This window comes from Athene cunicularia (assembly GCF_003259725.1).
Source record: "Athene cunicularia isolate RWA chromosome Z unlocalized genomic scaffold, athCun1 chrZ_part3, whole genome shotgun sequence".
NCBI lineage: Eukaryota > Metazoa > Chordata > Aves > Strigiformes > Strigidae > Athene > Athene cunicularia.
Window position 1 is genome coordinate 3,477,460 of NW_020799144.1, and position 17,042 is coordinate 3,494,501.

The following is a 17,042-nucleotide window of genomic DNA, read 5'->3' on the forward strand; positions in this document are numbered from 1 at the left end:
AAAAAAACAAAAAACCCACAAAAAAAAAAAACCCAAAAAAAAAAAAAAACAAAAAAAAAAACACATGAAGCTCGAGAAGATCTTGAAAGATCCCCTCCTGTGATTCAAGAGCTGTGCAGATTATATGGGGTTGTAAAAGAAGGTTAGAATTAGCTTACGTCATGGCAGTCAGTAGCAATGCCCTAGACTTTCAAAATGGATAAGAAGTGACAGACTTAATATACAGCTTATATCCATGCACAAAACCTTTGGAAGCATCATATTTGCTTTCAAATCTTAAATATTCAGATGCCTAACAGTAGGTTCAAAAGGACGCAGACATTTGTTTAAATTTCCTGTAAAGAACCTTGGGTTTTTTAACATTACATTACTTTTTAAGGTAAAGAAAAAACGATAAATCAAGATTTATTAATATCCATGGTTTTTAAATCTTTTTGATGTTATATGACACAGGACTGTTCACATTTTCAAAGTGATCAGCCATGCCCATGCAGCGCTCTCTGTTCTAATGCATAGCTTTGCTTCATATACTGTCTCTCAACATCTAGCTATCTCTTGTGGACTGCATTTTTCAATCCTCATCCCTTCACACGCTGAGAAAAAAAGAGTAGAAAAAGGCTTGTGTTAACATAAACAGGCAGTCTTTGACATCAGATTTCTTGTCAGATGTTGCAGCAGAAAAAATGTTTTCAGTTTACAAAGGTCTCCTCATACTATGGCCCAAAATTTTGGTAATATAATCACATCTGTAGTCCAGTATTCAGTCTATATCCTCTGTATCATACAGTGGGTTTTCCAGATAAGTGGTTATGTTTAGCATTTTGCATTTAATTTTTCCTTTCTGTGTGTAGAATTTTTCATTTTACTGTACTGTGTTTCATATTATCAGTTTCAAAGCGTTTTGGCAATTTGTCAAGATGACTTTGAATTCAAACTTTTCTCTCAAAATGTTTGTAACTGTCCCAATGCAAATTATGTATATATACATATTATAGGTGCATATTCTTTTGCATCATTCAAATCACTAACCGGAACTATCCATTACTTGCTAAGTATTTCTTCTTAGTATATCAGCAATTGAACTAATTACAGCTATCTTGTAAATGTTGGGTTTATAACCAACTTTATTGTACTTTTGCCTACTTCCATATTTTTCTAGTTAACACTGACAAGTGACATACACAGCTCTCTCAAAAAGTGTACCAGATATATACCTTTGCCTCTATCTGCTAGTGCAGAGCTTTGGTTAAAGATAAAAAAAAAAAAAAAAAAAGAGATTTTTTTCCTTCCTAAATTCTTGTAGGTGTTTTAACTTTTATAGTCTTATTATCTAAGTGGTGACAAAATGAGCATTTAATAATTTATTCCAGCACCTTTATTAAAAACATATAATGAATCTCTGAAAGTATAAATAAAAAAACCTATGTTTCCTAAAAAATAAACCATAATTCTTTAGTGATTGGGTACAATGTTAAAGAGAATTATTGTGTGTTTGTGCTGGTTTTGGCTGGGATGGAGTTAATTTTCTTCATAGTAGCTAGTATGAGGTTATATTTTGGATTTGTACTGTCAACAGCATTGACAACACAGGGATGTTTCAGTTGCTGCTGAGCAGCGCTAACCCGGAGTCAAGCCCTTTTCTGCTCCTCACACCCCTACACCAGCGAGGAGCCTGGATGTGCACAAGAAGTTGGGAGGGGACACAGTTGGGACAGTTGACCCCAGATGACCAAGGGGATATTCCATACCATATGATGTCATGCTCAGCAATAAAAACTGGGGGAAGAAGGAAGGGGAGACATCTAGTGTAATGGGATTTGTCTTCGCAAGTAACCATTACATGTGATGGAGCCCTGCTTTCCTGGGGATGGATGAATACCTTCCTGCTGATGGGAAGTAGTGAATTAATTCCTTGTGTTTTCTTTTGCTTTACCTATTAATCTGTCTTTATCACAAACCCATATTTTTTTCTACTTTGATTTTCTCAGCCATCTCACCAGCAATGGAGTGACTGAGTGACTGTGTGGTTGTTGGTTGCTGTCTGGGGTGCAGACACTGCCAAATTATCACTGAACTGCAGCTTTAAATCCATAGAGTACAGAAATCTGGATGAAGGTATTTTATCATGCTCTTATAAGAGACCACATAATTGTTAATCTGTTGTTTGTGGGAGTGGGCTGAGTATTACAGAGGGTTTGGTGGGTATCTTTGGGTCATGTTTCCCAAATTCGCTTCAGAATGCATTGTTAAATCACACAAAGCTGAACGTTTCTGTATTTCTATAGATGTGGCTTGAAACAGTCTATCAAGCTGAAATTCTTTTATGCCACCCACCTCTACCCCCCAGAAAAAAACAGACATAGCTACCTAGACACCCAGAGGGAAAAAAATGGAGCAAGGAAGATGTACACATAGGACAATAAGGTCTGATGACACTTTAACAAACTAGACATACATAAGTCCATGGGCCCCTATGGGATGCACCCACAATTGCTGAGGGAGCTGGTAGATGTCATTTCAAGAACACTCTTGATAATCTTATTGATCATGGTGACTGGGAGAAGATCCCAAAGACTGGAGGAAAGAAAATATCGTCCCCTGTCCCAATCCAATGTCCAAGGAAGTTTTAATATGATCCCAAGGGCAAGATTAAGAGAAAACAAGGTCAAATGCCTTACTCGTAAAACCATTTTTATTATTAAAGGTGAAGAGGGGTAGTGATAGGACAGAATGGAAGGGAAAGACAGAAACAAAGCAAACATGCGGGATAGAGTCGCAAGAGTAGTCACCACCATGGATCTAGCAGCGTCCCGTTGGTCCTCAGTCTTCAATTCTTCAGTGGTGGGTGCACACGGATCTATCTTTGATGGGTGCACACAGAGATGTTGTCTTTTTAAGTTCACTGTGTCTGCTGATTAGCATATCTGCCCACCTTTTTTTTATTTATTTTTCTCTGGTCCCACAGGTTTTCTTCTGGGGCAGAAATGCTCACCTGTTATCAGTTCATTAGCAATGTATACGTGGTGTTTGGCATAAACAGTAGAGTCACAAATGGCTACACAAGGGAACCAGTGATAAACATTTAGTTTCACTCAGTACATGTCTCCCCCTTTGAGGCTTATCTAAGGAGTCTGAGAATGCAACTGCAAAAGAGTGGGGGGTACATCTTTCAACACACTCCTGCTTCCTTGGGTGACATTCCTTAGACTAATCCAAAGGCCGCAGCTTGTCCTTGAGGTTTGCAGAGACACAAGCAAGCTTTGAGACAGTCATATGACATTTCAGTCTCACAGTCCCGTCTTCAAGAAGAATATGAAGGAAGACCCAGGGAACTAGAAGACAGTCAAGCTCACCTTGGTCTTTGGGAAGGTGACAGAACATCTAGTCCTTAAAACTATTTCTAGGCACATAAAGAACATCTGAAGCTGTCAGCATGGTCATGTTTGATCTACCTGGTAAACTTCTGTGGTGAAGTGACTGGCCTGGTAGACAAGGGGAGAGCAGTGGATATTGTCTGCTTGGACTTGTCACACTGTCTCCCATATGATCCTCATAGAGAGGATGTTGATCAATGGCTGTGTGAGCAGATGGTGAAAACTGGCTGAATTACCAGACCCAGATGGTGGTGATTCGTGGCACAAAGCCACTGCTTAGCAGTGGATCAAAATTGAGTCCAGTCTTGTTTAACATTTATTAACAACCTGAATGATAGAGCAGAGTGTACCCTCAGAGAGTTTTCAGGCAACACCAAATTGGGAGGAGTGGCTGGCTGGTACACCAGAGGGTCCTATTGCTGCCATCTAGAGGGACTTTTACAGGCTGGAGTAATGGGCTGACAGGGACCTCATGAAGTTCATTAGGGGACGAAGAAAGTCCAGAATCTAGTGAAGAACAACCCCATGGACTCTGGGGGCAACACAGCTAGAAAGTAACTATGAAAAAAGGACCCGGGGGTCCTGGTGGATACCAGATTGAACATGAGCCAGCAATATGCCCTTGACACAAGGAAGATGAATGATATCCTCAGCTACAGTGGACAAAGTATTGCCAGTAGTTCTGAGGGCGGTGATCCTTCCCCATTCAGCACTGGTGAGAACAAGCCTGAAGTGCTGTACCCACGTCTGGACTCCTCCATACAAGAGAGACACGGATATACTGGAGAGAGTTCAATGAAGTGCCACAAAGATGATTAATGGACTGAAGTATCTTTCCTGCAAGGAAAAGCTGAAAGAAGTGGTACTATTTAGCCTAGAAAACAGAAGGCTCAGGGGATCACATCAATGTGATGTATAAAATACCTGAAGGGAAGGAGCAGAGGCTGGAGCCAAGATCTTTCTAGTGGTGCACAATGACCTAACAAGAGACAATGGGAACACGCTGAAAGACAGGAGGTTCCCTCTGAACATCAGGAAACTTTTTGCTGTGAGGGTGACTGAGCACTGGAATACGTTGCTCAGGCGGGTTGCAGAATCTCCCTCCTTAGAGATATGTCTATACATGGTCCTGGGCAACTGGCTCTAGGTGGCCCTGATCGACAAGGTAAAGGGACCTCCAGAGGTCCCTTCCCACATTAATCACTCTGTGATTCTGTAACACTGTTGAAGAGAACCAACTTTTATTGAAGTAGAAATGAAGATCTTGCAAGATATCCAAAATCCTACAACATGGACAATTGTGCTTGCAAGCATTCTAGAATACAGAGAAAAATCCTGTCCATAAAAAAATAGAATGAGACCTGCTTTCCAACTTCTACATATAGGTGAAATATATAAATTCTCCAATTCCCATTGCTATATCAAGATTTTATTCTAGCTTTGAAGATTTTCATGTAATTGATTAGTTTCCCTCCATAAAAAATGACATAACCAAAACAGAAAAATCCCCACACCCTCCCCACCCAAACCAATCAAAATAAGAAACTAACCCACAAATGAAGTAATACTTAATATGTATAGGATTATCATAAAACACATTTATAAACAGTAGGGAGAGTGCAATCTATTGGCATTACTTTTGTACATATATATGACTAACTCTTGCTCTGCTTATCCTCGTATCTTGGGATATGATATAACATAGAGTTGAGGAAACCTGTATCTATATTCATGCAACAATTGCATCTTTGACTCAGGTTGACTAATATATATTTTTATTTAAAAATGCTCTTGAATTCTTCTGAGCTATTTCTCCTGATCCTTTCCAGTTGTGAATTACAATCTCAAGACTGCTGATATGTCTTTCTGCAATGAAATTACATGCAATCTTGAACAGGCTAACAGTCATATCTAGTCTGTTACTTTGGAACTAGATCAAATTTAGCTAACTGATGGGTATTCCAAGGTATTAAAAAAACCAAAACAAAAACAAAAAAAACAAACAAACAAACAAACAAAAAAAGATGTTGAGATATATGTATATTCAAAGATATTTTATATATATACCCCCAATCTTTTTTTTTTTTTCTAAGTTCTTCCTTCTTGAAGCTTCATAATGCTGTCAGATTGTTATCTTCTAAATGTGAAATATCCCCTAAAGTAGTTTGCAGTGAGAAATTCTGTCAGTTTAATAAGATGAAGTTCAACTCAAATGAGGGAAGCTATAAGATAAAATTGTTTCTCTCATTTGAAAATCAAACCCAAACTGTATATATGTCATGCTGACATATTTTGAGAGAGCAAATTAATGAGAAATGCATATATAACTCTGTAAATTTGCATCCTGCTTTACAGTAAGTAAAAATATGTATTTACTGCCCTCAACAGTTTGTCCTGTTAGTTAGGTTTGAGATAAACCTAATGATCACAGGTATCAGAAGAGAGAGCTGTAAATACTGGACAGTAAAAAGGTTAGCAGTAGGTGTAGGAAAACCTGCCCCAAGACTGTGTGAGTTCTTGGAGTCTGCAGACATGCCTCTGCTGCTGTTGCAGCTCTGAATTCAGTGGTGGACTTAACTCTATTTCTCATAGGATGAATGTTATCTTTCCACAGAATTCCACTAACATATTCCTTGATTATTATTTAGGATGAATAAGGTTTTCAAAATCAAGGATGCAGAATCTCAGAATCTGGGCTGTTTATTCATTTACGTAACACACCACATTTCAGCCAAGTAAGGAAGATATTATTTACTGTGAAAACAAATATATTAGATGAAGCATGAAGTATGGAAAAGAGGGTGTTAGACAAACAAGACAATTACAGTACCACAATGTCAAATATAAAAATCCTTATAAGCTTGAGGTGAGTACATACTAGTGGTTCATAAAAAAAGCTGAGTAAAGCAAGTTTTTAGGGAATTTCCAGACTCCACTGGACTCAGTTGATTACTCTTCTCTGACAGAAGGTGGTATGAAGGAATGTACTGGAGATACTCCCTCCTCCCAAGTACGCTTAATCCATGTCCTCATTATTCTCAATATATCACGTTTCACATGAGAAATTATTGATACCATGACACCTTACTATGGGACACTGACAGGAAGAAATGCAATTAACAAAGTGAATAAACTGCCTTCTATTTGGAGTTTCTTTATTGACTATAGCACTCAGGAGATCTTCAGTACTTATAATGCACTCAATATTAGCCTTTAGAGTTTGAGAAAAGTAAAGGGTCATGGTTGGGCTTGCCCAACAGGGAAACTTTAAAATTATGCTGCAGTAGCACAGCTGTGACTTGTCCCACACATCCCAGGACTCCAGAAGGCACAGCACCTGCATGAGTTTCCTGATGATGCAGGGTACTGTCACTCTTCACCGGTACAGCTACAGGAGGACTGTAGCACAGTCTGCCACAGGAAGGTTAAATACTCAGTTGAAAATAATTGCTCTTTCAATAAATCATTGCATTACATTCAAGGAATATAAAATCCTATGGAGAATAATGGTGAAAAAACAACAATAAGAAAAGTGAGGACTAACTACTATGTTAATACAAAGAAAAGAATGTGATGCTCATTAGAAGATAGTCTCTATTGCCTCTCCATCTTACTCAGTTTCAGTATTTAACTCTTTCTCACACTGACTGTACTCTTACAGCTAGATATAGATATACCTACTACTTGTCAGAAACAACCTTCAGAAACCCATTCAGTAGAGAAATAATTGTCTCATGTTTACAGAATTATTTTTCAAGTGCTTGAAAGACTGTTCAGACACTGTGCATCTATGATCACTGACATCATTCTCAGGAATGCCAGTAATTACAGGTTTGGGGGGTGTGACCATTTTTCTGTGAATTCTAGACAATAAAATACAAACACAATTGAAAAATGGAAACTGATATCTATGAATGTAACTTATATTTAGTATTTTGAATCAGATTCACAAATGACCTAAATATACCGAGGTTGTGGTTTTTCTACAATATGAAGTTTCAGAAATCTCACTTTTAACTTGGAACAGACTGACAAGGACATTTTCAAGGTATTTTAGCTATCTTCAATATCTGTTTTATTGTTGCCTTTGGTACATTTTCTTAGGGCTAAAATTTGTCCATGAATCTCCCCAGTTGCATTCTGCTGCCAGCACAGAGGAGCAGTGAAGAAGGAGAATTTCATTTAGCCCTCAGAATGCCTCTGTCTATAACTCCATGCAAAACCCCTCTACTTTTTTCAATAAGACCTCCAGTCCCAGCATGACTGCATTGGTTCTGCTGGATATCTGTGGTTTAAATCCAGAAGAAAGTGGCATATTTCTCTGTGACAGTGTATTACAGTAGGGGTATGTAAGAATAAATTCATTTTTTGATATTGTTTACCCACCAAATACTATGTTAATGGAAATTTTATTCTGAGCTGGGTCAAATCAACTCATGGCAAATCTTGAAAAATTTTCAGACTTCTTTTTCTCTCATTTTTTCTTTTCTCTCACTTTTTCTTCACAGTGGACAGCAAAAATATTATCTGTCAGGAATAAAATTCAGAAATCTTGTGCAACTTTCCATGGTGATTCTGTTAAGCAAAAGGAACAAAAAAGGGACAACAGTTGGCTTGAATGCACAAAACCTGTCTGTAAAAGTGGACTTGAGTACTGGAGTGGTGTCTTTAATATATTTATTTATATATTTAATGTTTAAGGATTTATTTCAATATACTGACAACGAGCATGGGTCAGGCCAGCAGTGTTAAAACTGTTTCTTATACACTGAAATATAAAATTTAGATTTCTAATATAGGCAGGAAAATTTTTAAAGACTATCCATGACTTCTTTGTGCCTTCCGTCATTTAATGGATAGTTAAAAACATGTTGTAGATGAAGGTTATTAGAAAAGCCACATGATTTTGGAGCATATTATAGGATAGTATGCCTTTCTCCGACACAGAGAAATTTCTAAAAGCCTGTGTGGTAAATGCTGTAAACATGCTCAGTGTTGCATGCAAACTGTGTTACCAGCTCTATTTGTGATAACAGTCTGTACAATCTGTAATGTACATATGGTTTCTTTGCTAAAAGCTCATTCATCAGTTTTCCCATGGAGTTTAAGAGCAAAAATCAGGCAAAACAAACCTAATATGGCTTAAGAAACTTATTATTCGATTCATAGGTTTTTTCAAACAGCTAGTGCTGCAGGCCACACTTCAATTTGATTTTAAGATGAAAGTTTATACTTGTGACTGATAGTCTACAACTCTATGTCTCCCAGAAAAGCAAGAAGGAGCATAATAGCACTGACATTTTTACTCAGATAGCTCTATTCAGGTGAGAAGTCATTGACATGAGACAAATACATTCTTGATGAATTTATGCTCCTCCCCTTCCCAAACCTCCTGAAGGGGTCACATTCCCTGAATGCTGTAAGAATGAACAAAGATGAAACAAATCTCTTCTCCAGAAATCCTGAAGTTCTCTCTTTGGTGAAATTCAAGCACAGAAAGAGATAGTTTCTCGTTTCTAGTGTAGTTTTTTCTTTTGTCTGGTTTGGAGAAAAGGAGGCTGAGGGGTGACATTGCTCTCTACAGCTTCCTGAGAAGCGGATGTAGAGAGGGAGGTACAGAGCTCTTCTCCTTGGGTTTCAGTTACAAGATGTGTGGGAATGGTTGAAAGTTGCATTAGGGGCGTTTCAGACTTGACATTAGGCAACATTTCTTTACTGAGAGGGTGGTCAAACACTGGAACAGTCCTTCTGGAGAGGTGGTTGATGGCCCAAACCTGTTAGTGTTTAAGAGGCATTTGGACAATGCCTATTAATGCCTTAATAGCATGCATTAACTTTTGGTCAGCCCTGAAGTGGTCAGCCAGTTGGACTAGATGACTGTGGATAGGTCTCTTCCAGCTGAACTCCTCTCCTCTCCTCTCCTTTTTCCCTCCTTTCTGTCATAACCACATGCTGAGAGGAGCTCTGACCTGTGAAAAACCATAGGTTGTTCTTGGTCATAAACCCCATTTGCTAGCAACCTGTAGCACCAGCATTTAAGTCTAGCCAAGACAAACAGGTTTTCTCATAAAATGAACACTACTGGATTGCTTGTTACAACAACAACAACAACATGCATTTTATGTGATTTTAGGTGGAAAATACCATTTCCAATGTATGTACTACATATGTTTACTACTACGTTTGTAACTTTAGCAGCTGTTGTCAGACTCAGGCAGTTTGATTTGCAAATTAATCTTTGATTTATACATTCAGTACAAAATCCATGTGATTGCATGCTTGATTATGAGGATTTTCTGAAACTCATTACATCCACAAATATTAGATGTTTGCTGTAGTTTTGAAGGAAGTTTAAGGGTAAATGACCAAAGTCAGATTGAGCACACTTCTACCACAGGTTACATTTTGTGATCATGTTCTACGATGATTAAACCATTATAAGCCAGTGCACAGCTTGGGTATGGTTGATCAACCTGGAAATCATCCTCATTCAAGGAAGATCAGCTTCTGCTGTCCAAGCTTCTTCTCTTCAATTGTTTGCATCAATTGCTGGCTGATTGACTAGCTATAACCTCACCTCAGAGAGAAAGTGAGGCAGAAGGGCTGCCTAGGGCAGCACTGTAATATCACATTAGGACTGGAGAAATTTTTTCCACAAAAAGTGCGATGGTACTGCCAGCACTGTTGTCTTTTTAGCTTATGGGTCACTCCTGGAGGTCAGGAAGGGTTTTGACTTCTGGTAATCTTATGAACATCCTTTAATGTTAAATAAATGGTATTTCCACAGTCTTTTAAAGTGTCAGGCATAATTATTTTTGCTGACATTCACAGTAAACATGCACTAAGAAAGATCTGAAATATGATGTACCTGAAAGTCCTGCAGTTTCCAGAACATGGTCAAATCTCTTGATATAGTTACACTGTACCTTCAGATCAGACCTGGATAACACCCATGTGCTCACAGAACTGACCAGTGCTGTGCAGGTATACTGACAAGTGCTCTGTAAAAGGAACAAGCTTTAGAAAACTCTTTTCTCTTAGGATATTATTATTAGCAGGAATAATTAATAAATAGATAATTTTAATAGTTTTAATTAATAGAGCACAGGTGCTCTAGGAACAATCCCAAAAGTTTAAGCAACTTAGAAAAGCCAGGCAATGAAAAGCTAGGCATAGATTAGTATACGTTAAATAGAACACTTCGAGTCTTTTCTCAGAAACCTAGAAGTGAATTATGATGAAGATTGTTCAGGAGATGAGTACCCATGATGACCAAAGGCTGCATCAGTGAACAGTGGTGTCTGAGGAGGAGTTAGAACTGAACAATAAGAACTAGCTGAAACTGTGGAATACAATTGACTTTTGAAATTGATGATAAATTAAAACCTGAAATTTCCTGGAAAATCACCAAATACTCTTTGTATTGTATGTTAGATCATCTATAGAGAGGGTGCTTTTTGTTAGCTACGCACCAAGTCACCTTGGCTCAACTATGAGTTGTCAATTAAGCAAGCCTAGAGATACCCACAGTCTGGAGAAATCCTTTAACATCCTCAGAGGTCCTGTAAATTACATGGTTATTCTAAAATTCATTGTTCCAGTTCAAATTCAGACCAATATCTGTTGTTCCATTTTAGACATTATATACAGTATATGCATATGGTATTGAAGACCAAAAAGATAGTAATCACATCAAGCTCTTTGCATGAAAAATACACGAGCAATAGCCTTCAGAGTTTCTTTATAATTTCCAGTAGATTAACCAAAACCTTTGACAATTAACATTAGGAGAAATTAACATTATTTTAACATCATCCACCAGAATCATGTGGCCATGAATAAACATAGTGGCCCCAAAGCATTTCTAGAGATCTCTCAGTGTTTACATACATTGTATTTCATTATCAGTATTCTGAGTTAAACTTTTTTCACAGCAAGGACTTTTTGTTGTCTGAGGTTTGGAAAAATGTATAAATTCTTATGCTGGAAGTCATAGTAAAGAAGAACATGGCTTTTCCTCAGATCTTAAAAAACAACAACAACAACAACAACAAACAACAACAGCAACAACAACAACAAACCACTTTACAACCCACACTTATCTGTAAAGATAACAATTTTTCAAAAGCAACTTTTTTTCTTTAAGTAACACAAACAGATAATTAGATTAAGCACTTGGGATCTGTTCAAGTACAATAACTTTCAGCCTCAGTCTAAACCAATTCACAAACCAGAAAATTGGTAGTAAATATCCAGCACACAAAGAGATTATCATAATCTGTTCTATGATAACGCTGTTATCTGCACAGTCATTCCCTTTCTACTGACATATCTGTCACCTCTGTTGACTGCAGGACACCATAGACAGTTATCAGATACCTGTGGGATATCCTGGTTTAATTCCTGTCTTTGTGCTGGGTGTCCTGCAGCAGAGTTAGGACAAAATTTATTAGCTGTTAGAGATTTTTCTTTTTCTCAACTTGAGCAGACATACTACAGACTACTTTATTTTTTTCTTCTGAGTAATGTGGAAAATGCAATTATTTCCCTGATGCTTTAAATGATGTATCAGAATGCAATTAAATATACTTCTGTTTCACATCTCTGAGACTTTAGCACTGATGGTTGTTACAGAGACAGCAGCTGTGACATGATATGGGTATGGCAAGCAAATCTTAATAGAACTAGTTTCCTTCTAAGTGTGATCACTGGAGTATTTAGTTGTATTGGGGGGAGAATTGGAGAATAGTATTTCAGGAGAGAATACTCAGTCATCACATAGTCTATACAGACACCTGCAATTTCTTAGTGTACTGTAGACAATATGTTATCCTGAAGTCTCTGCAAGTTACAGGTAGATTTAAGATCACAATGCAATACAATACATCATCTGAAACAGTCAAATATCTTATGCTGAATTTGGCATTTTGAACATTGCCAGGAGAGGTGGGGCAGGGGTGTTCAAGCTGAACACAAGGAAAGAGGGCTTGTTTGTAAAACACAGGTTGGAATTCAGTGTCAAGACCAGGTTTTCCAATTATCTGGTGGATAACTTTAGAATATACATTAAAAACCCTGGATGGCCTTCACATTTTTAAGATAATATAACAGGTAAATTTTTGTTCTCATATAGTCAACTGAAAATCAACATTTGCATCTGATTAATTGGTTTACATTTATCATCATTTAAAAAAAAAAGTTTTAAAATAAATGCAAAGGGTCATGAATGTTTACTTGATGATATTGAGTCATTCATTTTTACTAACAATTATTCTTATGTGCTATGCATTTAAATTTGAATATTTTAACCATATTATTTTTTTAAATTTTAAATTAAATTCTGTTGCCTTCTATGCCTCAGCTCTGAAATAAAACTTAGTGGCAGAGAAGGGCAGTTGCCCTCCAAAATGAAGTGCAGACATATGAACTCACAAAACTAGCCTTCATTTAGAAGGCTAAACTGTGTAAATGAGGATCTCAGTGAGACCTTATATCCCATCTCAAAAGAGTGTTTCAGAGATTCATGTCCTCTGTTTTTTTGGTGTTCCTTGATTCTGTCAGCTCATCCATCAGCTTCAATATCACTGAAATGGCACTTTGAACCTTGTGCTGCTTCTGTTTTCTCACTGCTATTGCTGCTGTCAATTTTAGTTCTTTAATATAACAAGATTGTTCTTGATGCTTTTGAACACTGAGGCTTGTACCTTTGCTGTCTGCGAGTTATAGGGAGCCTTAAAATACTTCCAAGATCTTATCCTTTTTTCTACTTTCTTTCCATGAACACATAAAATTACTTTCATTTGGGTCTATATGCTGCAAATTGTTTTCACATCCTCAGATTTAAGGGGACTCCTCCATTGTCGGGTGCTTCTGCAATTGTTGCAGAATCACAGAATAGTTGAAGTTGGAAGGGACTTCTGGAGGTCACCTTGCCCAAGCTCCTTGCTCCAGTAGAATAACCTAACACAGGTTGCCCAGGACCATGTCTACTGAGCTTTCTAATATCTTCAGGGACAGAGATTCCACAACATCTCTGGGTAACTGGTTACAGTGTTCCATCAATCTCACAGTGAAAAGTTTTTCAGGAAACTATGGCAGACAGAGCTGAAAGTCTTACTAAAGTTAAGCTATACAATACCCACTATTCTCCCCTCAGCTACCAAGACAGTCATGTCCTTAAAGCAGGTTATCAGATTGGTCAAGCATGACCTCCCCTTGGTGAAGCCATGCTGACTACTGCAGACCACCTTCTTGTCCTTCATGTGCCTGGATGGAGCTTCAAGCGTTAGTTGATTCCTTACCTTCCCAGTCAAGACAACTGGCCTGAAGTTCCTTGGGTCCTCCTATCTGCCCTTCTTAAAGACAAGAGTGACATTTTCTTTCCTCCAAATCTCAGACATGTCTCCCAGTCTCCATGATCATTCAAAGTTTATTGAGAGTAGTCTTGAAACGTCTTCAACCAACTCTCTCAGCACTCATGGGTGCATCATATCAGGACTTATGTATGTCTATCTTGTTTCAGTATTCCCAGATATGATCCACTTCCACTAAGAATATTCTTTCCTTGATTCAGATTTTCCCTCTGGTCCCTGGGACCTGAGATTTCTGAAGGCTGTTCTTACTAGTAAAGGCTGAGGTAAAGAAGGTATTCAGTACTTTGTCCTTTCCCATGTCTTGTGTCACCAGGTCCCCTGACTCATTCAGCAGTGGGCCCACATTTTTCCTAGTCTTCCTTTTTCTTCTGTTACAGAACACTTTCATGTTAACTTTGACAGCACTCATTACATTAAACTGCAGATAAGCCTTGGCTTTCCTAACCGTGGCTCTGAATGCCGAGGTATTGTCTCGACACTCCTTAAATTACTTGTCCCTTCTTCTACCTCTTTTACATTTGAGTTTTGCCAGGAGCTTGTTTTCATCCATGCAAGCTTTCTAGCACCTTTCCCTGATCACCCAACTTTTGGGATGTGTTCTTGAACTTGATGGAGGTGATGCTTGAATATCAACCATCTTGCTTGGACACCTCTTCCCATCAGGGCCTTATGCCATGAGACTCTATCAAGCAGATTCCCTGAAGAAGCCAATGTCTGCTGCCCTGAAGTCTAGGGTAGTGATCTTGCCTTTTTGCCCTGCACCCTTCTCTCAGGATCCTGACTTTCACTATCTCATGGTCACTTCAGACAAGGCTGCCCCTAGCCTGCAAATCCACCACCAGCCCTTTATGTCACAGAAAATTATAATCACTTTATCTGTTCATAGGATAGAACTGAAAGCATATAAATACTATTGTTGGTTTTATTATTTTATGACTGCTGTTGTTTATTTGTTGATACAGCAGTGATTAAAGCTAAGACTGATCCTTACTGTTATGGGACCCCATGCAGTTTCCCTTTTAGTTTTCTCTTTCTAAATGAAGGAAGGGGATAAATACCATCTTTTACCAGACAATAATTTTATCCTAGAAAAAAATAACTTTGTTCACCCTAGTTAGTGGTGGCTGCCAGTTTCCCTAAAATTCCTAATCCTTTTTCAGAGTACATTTGGGTTACTTTCAGACAAAGTAAAAAAATGAAGCAGGAGAACTATGGCCTAAAGATTTAGTATCTAGTTGAAGGAGTCAAGGGCTCCTTCATGAGCAGAAACTGTGCTTGGATTCAATCATCTTCCGGCATTGAAAATGTTGGCAAGGCCAATTGAGAACAGGAAATTGTATAAAGACCACATCATTTCCTAACTTAAAATAAGAAGTCAATAGCAAAATTAGAAATAACTTTTCTGTCCTATTGATTTTCCCTGAGTTATTTTGTTGTCCATGTGTTTATCTTGAGATTTTTTGTCTAAGTAACATCTAGAATATACAAATTACTGTCACATATAACATTTGTGAAGACATATCTGGTTTGTATGTGTATATGCATTCAGTCTACCTAAAAATTAAACACTCAAGGACAGAGCTTTTACAGAGAGAGATTGCTACTGGGACAGAAAAATATCATTAAAACTTACAAAATCTTGGCCTTGATTTTTTTCCACCAGACCTATTTTGTATGTTTGGTTTTTTTTAATCTTTATTTGTTCTGTCCTTTACAATGAAAAGCTAAGATAAAAGAATATCTATGGTTCCTTTATTAGAAGTGGTTTTTAGAAGAACACTGGTGCTTCTTCTAGAAGTATAATACACTGGTTTGTGTTGACACTAAAAACCTGCTCCTGAAGTAGTATAATCAGACCCACTGGGAGATGGATGATGTGGAAGGCTGGATATTTGCTGACAACCTGTGGAAGATTTTTACTATAAAAATATAATGAATAAGTAATGAAAAACATGACAGTCTATTGCTCTGGTTTACTGTAACATATTATTCATGCAGCTAGCAGAGAAGCACCCTGTAGTATAAGCATGTGTTCATTTGGGAGGATACATATCTTATTCCAGAGGTCCTGACCTTACTCTCAAAAGCAGATAAAAACAGAGGAATAGTGTGATGGTTTGACTGGCTAAATGCCAGGTATCCACCAAGTCGCTCTATCACTTCCCCCCCCTTTTTCCCCTTGTTTTCTCAATAGGGTAAAGAGGGGAAAGAAGATAAACTAACCCTTGTGGGTGAAACAAAAGCAGTTTTAATATAAGCAAGGCAAAGCAAAAGTCCGCGCGCGGAAGCAAAAGCAAACAGATTTAGTCTCTACTTCCCATGGACAGGCGATGTCGGGCCTTCTCAGGAAGCAGGGCTCCAATACACGTAGTGGTTGCTTCGGAGGACCAAGGGTGACCCCACCCCCTTCCTCCTTCCTCCCAGCTTTATACTGAGCAAACGTCATATGGTATGGAATATCCCTTTGGTCGGTTTGGGTCAGCTGTCCTGGCTGTGTCCCCTCCCAAGATCTTGCCCACCCCGTTCCACTGGGGGAAATATCAGAAAGAGCCTTGGTGCTGTGTAAGCACTGCTCAGCAGTAGCCACAACACCAGGGTGCTATCAACACCCTGCCAGCTCCCGACATAAAACACAGCACCGTGAGGGCTGCTGTAGGGGAAAACCAATTCCAGTTCAGCCAGACCCAGTACATTCTCCACCCCTTATTCCATACCATTTACGTTATGCCCAGGTCCCACATAATGTTCATTTATCCATTCCATAAGCTTTCTTCACTCTTCAGATGTTCAGTGACTTGGCTTCCCTCTGTCAAGATAGATGTTCAGGACAGAAGTATGCTTGACTGTTGGACACCAGCACCGGCTAGGTTTGGGTCATCATTGCACGCATCTGGTTCACTCTTCGTCGTTTCTACTTCCTCCATCACTTCCTGCAACATACAACTCATCCCACAGATTACTTTCCCCCCAAGGTTAAATGTCCTTGAGGCACACACTGAGTAGTCCCATCCTCCCGCATTACCCACCAAGTACATCCAGGTCCCTGAGCAAAGACAATCCCACGAGTGGGCTTGCCTTTTCCCAAGGAAGGAGCAATCCACACTGCCTTCCCCAGCCATCTCCCTGTGTGTACTACAGGGACCTTATCTCCTCCCACAGTATGAAGGGGATTTGTTTGGGCAGGACCAGGACTGTTAACAGATCCTCTGGTATTAATTAGCCAAGTGGCTTCTGCTAAATTTATATCCCAATGCTTCCATCCCCCATTGTCCAATGCTCTCAACATAGTCTTCAG